The sequence below is a fragment of the Petaurus breviceps genome, unplaced genomic scaffold, assembly GCF_028583685.1.
Source record: "Petaurus breviceps papuanus isolate PSGF00001 unplaced genomic scaffold, PetGlider_PUasm1.0 523, whole genome shotgun sequence".
Classification (NCBI taxonomy): domain Eukaryota; kingdom Metazoa; phylum Chordata; class Mammalia; order Diprotodontia; family Petauridae; genus Petaurus; species Petaurus breviceps.
The window spans coordinates 3,197,912-3,210,842 of record NW_027186356.1 but is presented as its reverse complement, the minus strand read 5'-3'; the positions used below and the strand labels follow the sequence as shown (position 1 = coordinate 3,210,842).

At 40.5% G+C, this 12,931-nt stretch overlaps 1 protein-coding gene and 1 long non-coding RNA gene across 2 annotated transcripts in view; one reads left to right on the top strand and one right to left on the bottom strand.

The window, feature by feature from the left end:
- The window catches only part of NWD1 (NACHT and WD repeat domain containing 1), an 87,374-nt gene that overhangs the window by 53,167 nt on the left and 21,276 nt on the right, over positions 1-12,931 (top strand).
- LOC138172349 (uncharacterized) overlaps positions 9,135-12,931 on the bottom strand; it is a 39,308-nt gene continuing 35,511 nt past the window's right edge. The window contains exon 3 of the long non-coding RNA XR_011171096.1: positions 9,135-11,965. This is a non-coding gene — a long non-coding RNA (uncharacterized lncRNA). The remainder of the gene's footprint in view (positions 11,966-12,931) is intronic.

Below are 12,931 nucleotides of genomic sequence, written 5' to 3'. Positions count from 1 at the left end.
GACCAGATTCTTTAAACATTCCATAAAATATCCTTTGGTATTGGAATAAAAACTTCAAACAACACAAAAAGATTGTAAGGGGGTTGGAATAAAAATGTTCGATCCTTTTCTACTGATTTTTGTGTCCGTTTCTATTGACAATTACTTCAATTTAACCCAACAAATAATAATGATAATAGCTCATATTTATATAAAGCTTTAAAATAAAAGAATCATTAGAGTACTGGAGTACTCAAGTACAAAGTACTACATGAATACTTTTAGGTTTATAACCTCTCATTAATGTGGTTTTTCTCTCCAATGGTTTGGATAACAGCATCCAGTCTGCATCCCCTGCAACTCTTGTTTATGTCCTCTGGGAAATCTTCTACTGGGGACCAAATCTCCCTGAACCTTCCACCCTTGGTCTTAACCCACAGTTTTTTGGGGGCTAGAAGAGGTATCCTGGCTCTGCCACTGATCTGTGTGATTTTAGTTGAGCTATTTAACTTCTGTGTGATCCAGTTTCCTCATCTGTAAAGTCAGGGGATTGAACTGGAAATCAGGGCTGCTTAAACTTTTTCCACTTGTAACCCCTTTTTGCCCAAGAAATTTTTATGTGACCCCAGGTATAAAGGTGTATAAAATAGGTATATAAATCAAACATTTACTGATAATAAATAAAAAAAATTTAAAAACAATTCTTTGGTATACATATAATTTTACCATTTATTAAAAATGAAATCAAATTTGCATACTAATGAGATGGCCATTTTTACATAAAGAATTAAATCTTGGCAGAATATTTGATACTGCAGGATACAGAGCATCTTCAATGTTTTTCAGAGTTGATCGATATTTTGATTTATAGTAGTCAATGCTAAGAAGGCTGCTTTGCAAAAGTACATAGTACAAATGGTATGTTTAGGGTCATTTCAGAATTTGTTAGAAATTCTGTCCTAATCCCAGGTCAAAATTCATTTACCAATTTTTTATGTGCAGTAAAAACATTATAATTCATAACATAATGTGTGGGATACGGAGACCCTAACCCAAATTGACTACTCAGAGACCTCTTAAAGTGAAGGTAGAAAGATTTATTAGAATCTTGCGAGAAGCGGGTGGTCCAGTCTCTGGGACAACACCGAGGGAGGAGGCCGCCGTACATAAGCTAAAGCTGGGTTAAATAAACAAGGGTTATGAATATTAACATAATTATTACTAATGAGGCTCTAATCTTGTTACATCATACATTAGGTCCATTACATCAGTGTATTACAACCTCAGAATACTGGACCCCTCTTTTCAGTCTACCCTTGATACATTCTTATCTGGACTTGAGGGTCCCAAGGCTACTGTCTGTCCCTTGATTGGTCAAATCCACCTGCTGGTGCCAGCTCCTTCCATTCTTCATTATTTTTAGTATTATCTATGAGTTTTTGTCTGGGAACCAGGGACTGAGCTTCTTTTCCAAGGCTACTGCCTGTCCTTCCTTATCAATAGTCTTGTTCAGCAATTCTTGCAGTTCTATAGAAATTTAACTCTTTCATGGTAAGCTGGGTGAGAAGGACTCACTAGAATAGAGCAACTATACAGAAAGATTTCTAAAGTTTCAAAGTCACATAATTTCTAATAAAAAAAAATGAAAACTTAGGCCTAAGACCTAAGGACTTACTTACTTTAGCAGACAGTCTCTTGAGAAACCACACTGTTACCTTTCCCATACAATAACAATAGTCTCAAGTCAGAACCGAGATGTTTCTGGCAGTGTTAGTTGGACTTGTGTGGCCCGAGAGCACATGTAGTGCAAAGTGTGCGTGTTGTATGTTCACAACCAAGGCTGTTAGGAAGTTGCATGACGCAACATGGGCAAGCTCTGCCAGAAACACTTCGGATTCATTACAGGTTTGATTTTGAATTAATTTTTGATCATTGTGTGTTCAGAAACTTTTTACTATTGCCAAATTTTTCACCACCCCCACATTCTGTTACAGACCCCATACGAGGTTACGGCCCACTGTTTAAGAAGTGCTGGACTCAGGGTAGCTAGGTAGCACAGTGAGTAAGAGCACCGGCCCCAGTGTCGGGATGACCTGGGGATCGAATCCGGGCTCAGACACTTAGCACCCACCCAGAAACACCTGGCCGTGTAACCTTGAGCAAGTTACTTAACCTCAATTGCTTTTTAAAAAAAGAAGTGCTGGACTAGATGACCTTTAAGTAGTTCCTTCAGGGGCAGCTAGGTGGCACAATACATAGAGTGCCAGGCCTGGAGTCAGAAAAACTCCTTAGAGAGTTTAAATCTGGCCTCAAACACTTATTAGCTGTGTGACCCTGGGTGAGTCATTTAACCCTGTTTGCCTCAATTTCCTCATCTGTAAAATTAGTTGGAGGAGGAAATGCCAAACTATTCCTTTCTTTGCCAAGAAAACCCCAAATGGAGTCATGGAGCCAAACATGACTGAAATAACTGAACAACAACAAAAAGTAGGGGCAGCCAGGTAGCACAGTGAGTAAGAGCACCATCCCAGAGCTGGGATAACCTGGGATCAAATCTGGGCTCAGATACTCAGCACCACACCCAGAAATAACTGGCCGTGTAACCTTGAGCAAGTTACTTAACCCCAATTGCTTTAAAAACAACAACGACAAAAAGTAGTTCCTTCAGGCTCCTGGTCTCTAGTTTTATGAGTTGAAGCCTTCTACATGACAGCCCATCAAATACTTAAAGGTAGTGATCACCTCACAGGAGGGAAGAAGAAGGGGGCTGTAGGACTCCATGTTCTGCTATCTCCAGAGTGTTCTCAACCCCCTAATGCTCTACTGAAGTTTTTCCTTCATGCTTACCATTCACTTGAGCTCAGTCTTCTTAAGAAGGGAGAGGAAGAACTTAATGAAAATCATGTGATTGGCTTCTGGGAGGGCCCTGAGGGTCTGTGGTCTCTGTGGGGAAAGTATGGCTACCCTCTGCCCCAGCCACAAATACTACCCACTAGAATGCTCTTCACGTGGCAGGGCCTTAATAATTATTTGTTGGAATGAAGTTGCTAAATTGCAGTGGTGAGCAGCCCTGGAAAGCTATTTATTTGGCAGCCAACAAAGCACAAAGGAGCCTCTTATAAAATGTGGTAGTTGGAACTGTAATTCTCCAGCTCCATTGCTGACTCAGAATTTTGAGCTTTTTAAAAGGGACCCCAGCAATCATCTACCATACCTCTTCATCTTCCAAGTGAGATTGAGGCCCAGGGGGAGAGGCCTCGCCCAGAGTCACAGCTAATACAGTACTGGAGCTGAAAGTCAAACCAAGGTCTCCCATGTTCGATTCCAGGGCTCCTCCCACTGTATCCTGTTGCTCTTGGTAGCTCCCTCCTTTTCTAGGTGATGAAACTAAAACCCAACATATCTGAGGCAGCTAGGTGGTGCAGTGAATGGAGTACTGGTCCTGGTGTCAGGACTTGAGTTCAAATTCGGCCTCAGACACTTAACATTTACTAGCTGTGTGACCTTGGGCAAGTCACTTAACCCCAACTGCCCTACCTCCCCTTCTCCAAAAAGCAAAAACAAAAAACCAAAAAAAAAAAAAAAACCCTAACATACTTATATATCATATAGCAAATCAGTAGCAGAAAAGATAATAGTATGTATGGGGCATTGTGAATAATCTGATTTTCCTAGAGTAATTTATTACAAGCATTTATTAAGCCCTTACTATATGCTAGGCACTGTACTAAGCTCTGAGGATACAAAAAAGGCAAAAAAGATGGTCCCTGCATTCAAGGAGCTCACATTCTACATGGGGAAGGAGCATGCAAACATGTGCACATACAAGATGTATGTACAGTGTAAATGGGAGGCAATCTTGGAGGAAAGGTACTAGCAGTGGGCAGAATTGGGAAAGGCTTCATGCAGAAGGTAGGATTTGAATTGGGTCTTGAAGGAAACCAGAAGGCTGAGGTGAGGAGGGAGGACTTTCCAGACCTCGGAGACAGCCAGCGAAAAGGTATGGATGAAAGGGATGAAGTGTACAAGTGGAGGGGAGTAAAATGTTAGGATACTAGATATGCAGAAAAGGTCCAGGTTGTAAAGGGTTTTAAATGATATTTTATTTTTATATTTAAATGATATTTAATGATTAATACTAAATGATTTAATGATATTTTTATATTTAAATGATATTTTATTTATCAAATATTTTATATTTGATTCTGGTGGTGATAGGGAGCCATTGCAGTTCTATGTTTATAGGGGTGTGAGTGTGATTAGACCTAAGCTTTATGTAAATCATTTTGGTAGCTGAATGATGGACTGGAGTGGGGAGAAATTTGAGAGAGGGAGACTAACCAGCAGATTATTGGAATAGTTTAGGCATGAAGTGATAAAGGCTTGTATCAGGGTGGTGGTTGTGTGAGTATAGAGAAGGGGACATTAAGGAGCGATATGGTGAAGGTAGAAACAAGACTCGACAACAGTCTGGATATGAGGGATAAGTTAGAGTGAGGAGTTGAGGATGACCCTTGGGTTGTGGGAGTAGGTGCCTGGGAAAATAGTGTTGCCTTTGACAAAAACAGGAAAATTGGAAAGGGGCAAGGTTTGGTGGGAAAGATAACAAGTTCATTTTTGGACACAATGAGTTTGAATATTTAATTTGAGATGTTCAAAAAGCATTCAGTGGTATGAGTCTAGAGCTCACGAGAGACACTAGGACTGGATATGTAGATGTGAGTATAAACTGTATAAAGATGACAACTGAATTCATGGGAATTGATGAGATCACTGAGTGAGATGATATAGAGAGAAGACAAGAGGGCCTATAACAGAGCTTAGGTGGACACTTATGAGTAGCAGGCATAACATGGACAAAGATCCAGGAACGGAGATTGAAAAGGAGCTGTTGGATAGATAGAAGGAGAACTAGGAGAAAATGAAGGTCACAAAAACCTGGAAAGGAGAGAGTACTGCAGAGAAGAAGGTGAGTGGCAGTACCAAAGGATGCAGAGAGGCCACAAATAATAATTGTAGCTAATTATAGCCAGTATTTATAGAGCACTTTAAGTGTTTTACAAATATTATCCCATTTGATTCTCACAACAACCCTGGGATTATTATTACCCCTGTTTTACAGATGAAGAAACAGGTCAAGTGAGGTTGGGTGACTTACTCAGGGTCACATTGCTACTCCATGAAGCCGCATTTGAACTCAGTTATTCCTGGTTCCAGGTCCAGCATTCTTTCTAGTGCACTACCTTGCTGTCTTCAGAAGGAGAATGAGGACTGAGAACAGGTCACTAGGTTTGGCAATTAAGAAATAACTTAAGAGACAATTAAGAGGTAACTCTGGAGAGTGCAATTTCAGTTGAATGAGATCAGATGCCAGCTTGCAGAGAATTTAGGAGCTAGTGAGAAGACGCAAAGGGGAGATATCTAGTGTAGATACACTTATTTTAAAAATATAAATTTTATTTTGTTTTTAACTGAAAGGAGAGGAGAGAGGTAATGGTAAGCCAATAAAGGTGTTAGGATCAAGTTTTTTCTTTTTCTTTTTTTTTAAGGATAGAGGATATATATATAAGATAATGTTGGAAATGTAGGATGGAAGTAAATTTGGGAAGATCTTTTTATGGTGCCAATTTTAAATAGATTTTATTCTCCAGGACAAGAATTGACTTTTTACTTGTTTATAGTACTGACAAAATGCAATGTTGTTTACTTCTCTCCCTCTGTACACATTTAAGTATTCAGAAGCCCAGTCCAAAGGCCCACCAGTATGGGAGCCTCTTCTTATTGGTGGAGATGAATGCCCTGTCTGCATGAAGGGGTGAAGAAGAGTTGACTTAAATGTTACTTCCGTGTTTCCCCGATAATAAGACACTGTCTTATTATTTTTTTTTGGACAGAAAAACACCAGAGGGCTTATTTTCAGGGGAGGGCTTATTTTAATGGACTTGATAGCAATTTTAATAAACAGGTAAATGTGAACAAAAAAATGTACCTTTATTCAATAAGCAAATCACTGGGGAAGAACAGGATGACACGCTCACTGCTGCAGCTCTTATTGGATGCAGCTTGGAGCGCGGCGTGCGTTTCACAGGGGGGGTGGGACGGTGCATACAGAGGGTACCGTAATGTAGCGTGTAGCGCAGGGGATCACCTTCACCACAGTAGCAATCTCAATAGGGCTTATTTTCGGAATCTTACACAGTAAGGGGAGGGCTTATTTTCGGGATAGGTCTTATTATCAGGGAAACATGGTTTTAAACTGCCTCTGAAAATTTGAATCCTAGAATTTTTGAAAAAATGTGGTTCTTTTGGTTCGTCTAGTCAACCTCTTCAGTGCTGGGTCCAGAAGAAGCACCTCCAGATGGGGCTGCTCCCCCACCTGGGAATCCACCAGGTATGCCTCCTGGCATGCTCTCTGTACTCTGGTACAGTTTAATAATGATAATGCATATCTCCAATTCTTTCTGCTGATGTTCAAATTCTTCCTTCTCAGCAGTCTAGTTCTTATCCAGCTAGTTGGTTATTTTGTTACATTTATCAAGGATCTTCTGTTTGACGTCATTACCAATTTTACTTTACTTTTGAGTTTCTCATCCCCCACTGTAGCCTCCATGATGAAAGAAAGCATAAGATTCAAGTGAATTTTTAGAAGAAACCTTGTCTTTTTCCTTTTCGTCTTCAGCTTTGCATTTCTCAACTTCCTGAACTATATGTTCCATGTTTTCTTTGCTCAGATGACCTTTCTCATTGGTGATGGTAATCTTATTCTCCTTGCTTGTGATCTTATCTGCAGCAGGTACATTAAGCATGCCATTTTCATCAATGTCAAAGAATACTTCATTCTGAGGGATACCCCTGAGATTAGGGGGAATTCCTGTGAGCTCAAATTTTCCAAGCAGATTTATCCTTAGTTGGGGCGGCCAGGTGGCGCAGTGAGTGGTGCACTGGCCCTGGAGTCAGGAGGACCTGAGTTCAAATGTGGCCTCAGATGCTTGACACATTAACTAGCTGTGTGACTTTGGGCAAGTCACTTAACCTCAATTGCCCTCCAAAAAGCAAAAAAAAAAAAAAGATTTATCTTTAGTTATTGCTCTCTTGTGTTTGTAAACCTGAATAAGCATACCAGGCTGGTTGACTGAGTGAGTGGTAAAGGTCTTTGTCTTGCTTGGTAGGGATGGTGGTATTGTGTTTGAGAACTGTCATAACTCCACCGATCAAGGGAAGAAGTGCCATCCAAAAGCAGCAAGTTCCGAACATTCTCAGATTTATCTCCAGACAAGATGGCAGCCTAGACAGCTGCACCATAAGCAACAACCTCATTAGGATTGATACTCTTTTTTTTTTCAACCCAGAGCCTAAAATTTAAATTTTTCCAATTACATGGAAAACATTCATTTTTTCAAATTTTGAGTTCCATATTCCCTCCCTGCCTTCCTCCCTTCCCACCCCCCACTGAGAAAGTAATCAATTTGATATAGGTTATCTAAGTTTTTGCATCTCATGTTTCTTTTGCAGTCATGAAAAATGTATTTTCATATTAGTCATGCTGTGAAGTAGAAAAATTGCTTCAATTTGCATTCAGAATCCATAGTTCTTTCTCTGGAGGTAGATAGCATTTTTCATCATGAGTCCTTTGGAATTATCTTAGATCATTGCATTGCTGAGAATAGCTAAGTCATGCGCTGTTGATCAGCATACAACATTGCTTTTACTGTGTACAATGTTCTCCTGGTTCTACTCATTACTCTTTGCATCAATTAGTGTAAGTCTGTCCAGGTTTTTCTGAAAGCATTCTGCTCATCCTTTTTATAGCACAACAACATTCCATCATCATCGTATGGTTGGTTGTTGTCCTTTGTACTTGAAGAAGAACAAAATGACAACACTACATCAGGATCAATGTACAGTATGTCCAACTGTAGCTAATCAGATCAATGCAAGCCTGGAAGGTTCTACCACAAAAATAGTCCATGAACATTTGGAGTGGAGTTTTTGCATCTCATGTTTCTTTTGAGCTATTGCAAATTCTGCTTTGCTCATACAGCAACAGCTCCTTCTTTGATGCATGTACACTGTGCTGGGTGGTTCTTTGCCAGTATCTCCCATGTCCTGCAATCTATTCCAAAGTTCTTCTGAGAGACCTTCTTCTGACCTCCATTTTTTGCCTTGTGTGAATTCTCCATAAAATAGCTTTTAGGCAAATGTACACTTGGCATTTGCACAGTGTGGCCAGCTCTTTGGAGTGGTGCTCTCTGCAGCAGAGTTTGAATGCTTAACAATTTAGCTTTAGAAAGGACCTCAGTGTTCAGTGCCTTATCTTGCCTGGTAACCTCCAGAATCTTCCTAAGACAATTCAGAGAAAAGCAGTTCAATTTCCTAGCAAGGTGCTGATACACTGTCCAGGTTCCATAGGTATACGATAATGAGGTCAGCCCCGCGGCTCTACAGACCTTCAGTTTGGTGGGCAGCCACACTTTCCTTTGGAGCCTCCCAAAGCTCTGGCAATGTCGTGTTTCAATGTCCTCATCTCTGTGTGCATCCCTTGCTGTAACTGACGGTTCCACATGTGGACGGTGTGGTGCTGGCTGGTGGAGAGCCTCTGTTTTCTTGGTGTGGTTAGGCCAAAATTAGCACAAATAGCAGATAATTGATCTATACTTTGTTGCATCTCAGCCTCAGAGGCTGCAATAAGTGCAAAATCATCTGCAAACAAAGTCATACAACAACTGTCCCTCCCCTTTAGTCTTGGCTTATAGTCTTTTCAAGTTAAATAATTTACCATCAATGCAGTAGCTGACCTTGATGCCATTTTCTTGCTCATCGAAGATGTCTGAAAGCATTGATAAAAAATAATACTAAAAAGCATGGGTGCAAGCACACAGCCCTGCTTCACTCCACTGGTGCCTGGGAAAGTGTGAGAGCATCGTTCATTATCCAGAACCTGTGCAAGAATGTCATCATGAAACTGGCATACAATACTGATGCAGTTTTATGGGCAACTACAATTTTTTTTTGCTTTTTGGAGGGCAATTGGGGCTAAATGACTTGCCCAAGGTCACACAGCTAGTTTTTGTGTTAAGTGTCTGAGGCTGGATCCAAACCCAGGTCCTCCTGACTCCACGGCTGGTGCTCTATTCACTGCACCACCTAGCCGCCTCAGGGCAACTACATTTTGCCATGATCTTCCACAAACCATCACAGCTGACAGTATCAAAGACCTTGGTCATACTAGCAAACGTTGTGTACAATCCTCTGTACTGCTCCTGGCATTTCTCCTGGAGTTGTTGGGAATCAAACACCATATTGACTATTCCTCAGCCTTTTCTGAAGCCACACTGGCTCAGGTAGATGACCATCCTCCAGATGAAGGATCAGCCTATCAAGGAAGACTCTGGCAAGTCATTGCTGGCAATGACTAAGAGAGAGACTTTCCTGTGATTGTGACAGGACAATCTATTTCCTTTACCTTTATAGAGCTGGATGATAGAGGCATCCTTGAACTCTTGGAGGATAATCTCTTTTTGCCATATAACCTGGAAAATTTCAGTCAGCTTTTGTATGAGCATTGGGCTCACTACCTTGTAAATCTCAGTGGGATCAAATGAGTACATGGTGCTTTGCCAAACAAGAGGAGACTAATGCATTCACAACATCTTCTTTAGTTGGAAGTTTGACTAGAGAGAGATTAACTTCAGTCTGAGGTATACGGTCAGTGGCTTCAGCATTGTTTGATGATAGTCTGTTGAGACACTATGGAAGTATTCAGCCCATATCTCCAGGGTCATGTTCTTATTACTAATCAGTGTGGCTCCATCAATGCTGAGTGAGATGCACCATAGGTCTTTGGCCCATAAATAGTCTTCAGGGCATCATAAAAGCACTTTAGATTGTTGGTATTGATATAAAACTGACTTTTATCTGCCTTCTTACTTAGCCAAGAATCCCGCACCTCTGTAAGCTTCAGCTGTACTTTATATTTGAGCCTCTTTTGCCATTTGAGTTAGTCTATTTTTTAGGTGTTATTTTCTTTAGTCAGGTTGTTGACTCACTTTTCATGACTTTGTTGCATCATTCTCATTTCTCTTCCCAATTTTTCCTCCACTTCTCTTATTTGGTTTTCAAAATCCTTCTCAAGCTCCTCCATGGCCTGTAACCAATTCATATTTTTCTTGGAAGCATTTGGTGCAGGAGTTCTGACTTCGCTGTCTTCCTACCATTCCATGCTTTGATCCTTTTTGTCCCCCCAAAAGGAATACAAAGTTGCATTGCTGTGTTTGCTTTGCTTCCTTTGCTTGCTCATGGTGCCACTCAATTACTTGACTTTTGAGCTTTTTGCCACAGTAGAACTCTGCTTCTAGAGAAGAGAGCTTTATCCCAAATCACTGGAGTTTTTGTAGCTGCCAGAACTATTAGTTGGCTGCTCTCTCTGAAGACTCCACTGGCTCTGGCTCACTGGTCACACACCCCAGGACCTCCACCCTAGACCGCAATCCAGATCCAATCAGGTTAAAGCAAGAGACATTACCTCTCAGACTGGTCACTTGGTCCCCGTATATTCTGCAGGCCAGGAGCTCTGAAGAAGCCACGCGGCTGCAGCCACTGCACCTCAGCTGCTTCTCCCTCCAGGGGGTAGAGACTGGACTGCACTCCAGGACTCCCTGTTCCCAAAGTCTACACTGACCTCTCACTTTGTCTTTGGCATTTATGGGTTGATAATTCTGGAAACAGCCACAGCTGCTGGTGATCTACTCTCTCCATGTCCCTCTAGCCTCGGCTGGTCGGGCCGCTCTGAAGCTAAAACCACAGGCTCATGAGGGGCTGGGCTCTGCTCCCAGTGGGCTGCGATGAACCCTTCCTGTCCACCTCCCAGGCTGTCTTCAGCAGGAGATTTGTTCCTCTCTGTCACTTTGTGGGTTCTATAGCCCTAAAGTTTGTTTAGAGTCATTTTTAATAGGTATTTGAGGTGGTTATGGGGGGAGTGCAGGGAGTTTTTCTGCTTCTACAATGTCATCTTGGCTCTGCCCCCCCAGCTGTACTTTATTTTTTAATAGTATTTTATTTTTTCCAATTACATATAAAGACAATTTTTAAATATTTATTTAAAAAATTTTTAGTTCCAAAGTTTTCTCTCCTCCTCTTTCCCCTCCCTCCCTGAAATGCTAAACAATTTGATTTAGGTTCTATATATGTACTTAAAAATTTTTTTTTCAACATTCACTTTCATAGGATTTTGAGTTCTAAATTCTCCCCTTGCCCCAAGATGGCATGTAATCTGATATAATCTATACATGTACAATCATATTAAACATATTTCCACGTTAGTCATGTTGTGAAAGGAGAATCAGAACAAAAGGGAAAAGCCATGAGAAATAAAAAACAACAACAAAAGAGAAGATAGTATCCTCTGATCTGCATTTAGATTTCACAGTTCTTTCTCTGGATGTGGAGAGCATTTTCCATCAGGGGTGTTTTCGAATTACCTTAGATCATTACATTGCTGAGAAGAGCTAAGTCTATCAAAGTTGGTCATCTATGCACTTTACTTTTGATGGAATTAAATGCTGCCTTCTTAGAGACAGAAACTATCCTGGTGGTAAACCCTGGGGAGTTCTCATATTTCATTTAGTAACTTCTGCATTTCCTTATCAATTTTCTTCAAACTAATCCTGATATTTGGGAATGTTCTGGCTCAGATGAATAAATGCTGTGCTATACACCCAAATCTCTGAAAGCTTCCCACTCCTTTTTTGCTCTGCTGTTGCCAACTGTGTGTTGGCTCAGTTTTCCCTCCAAGTTAGCAACACACTGTTCACACATTTGGAATTCTCTCCCTCATCCATGCTCCAAGGTCCAGCTCAAATATCACCTCCTCTAGGAAGCCTTCCATGTTTTTCTCCAGCATCTCAGATGAAAGGTATCAAGTAGATGAAAGCCTATTGCTGTATTCTCTTCACATGGAGTATAACATCTGGATTCCTAGGACTTAACACTGGAAAGGAAATCAGAGATCTTTATTATAGTCCAATCTTTTGATTTGGAATTTCCCAATACATAGGTGGGTCAATCAATGTTCAAATACAGAGTCACTTCTGTCTGGTAGGGCCTAGCAATGGGTCAATCCTCATATGAGCAAAACAAATTTTCTCATTAATGAGAGTATCATTTAAATGTCAGTTATTTTCTCCATCCCTTCCTCTTTGTATAAACTTCCACTTGAGCCCTCCAATTCTGTGATATAGTTTTCCCTAATCATCCTTTCCTTATGTCTCTCATGCCCCTCTTCTATTCCCTTTCTATTCTTCTTTTAAGGTCAATAAGACATAATAGAACCACTCCCAGGCCTTCTACTATCTAATTAGAATCCCTTTATGACCCCTGATAATGATACACACGCATCATTAACCTATATTAGAATGTCAACAAGTTTATACTTGTTTAGCCTATTATCATTGTTCATTTGTGTTTACTTTTTTATGTTTCTCTTTATTCTTGTATTTGAACTTCAGTTTCTACAAATCTCTGGTCTTTTCATCAAGAAGCTTAAAATTCTCTTTTTCGTTAGAGGTCCATTTCCCCACATTCAGTGTTGCTGGGTTAAGTTATTCTTGACTTTAAGCCTATATCCTTTGTTTTCTGGAATATCATATTCTAAACTCTCTACTCCTTCATAATAGAGGCTGATATGTTGTGTGTGATCCTGACTGTGTCTTCTTAATACTTGAATTCTTTGTTTCTTTTTGTGGCTGCTTTTAGTATTTATTCTTTGACTTGGAAGCTCTGGATTTTGGCTATGATGTATGAAGTAATTTTCTCTCTCTTTCTCTCTTCCTTCCTTTCTTCCTTCCTTCCTTCCTTCCTTCCTTCCTTCCTTCCTTCCTTCCTTCCTTCCTTCCTTCCTTCCTTCCTTCCTTTCTTTCTTTCTTTCTTTCTTTCTTTCTTTCTTTCTTTCTTTCTT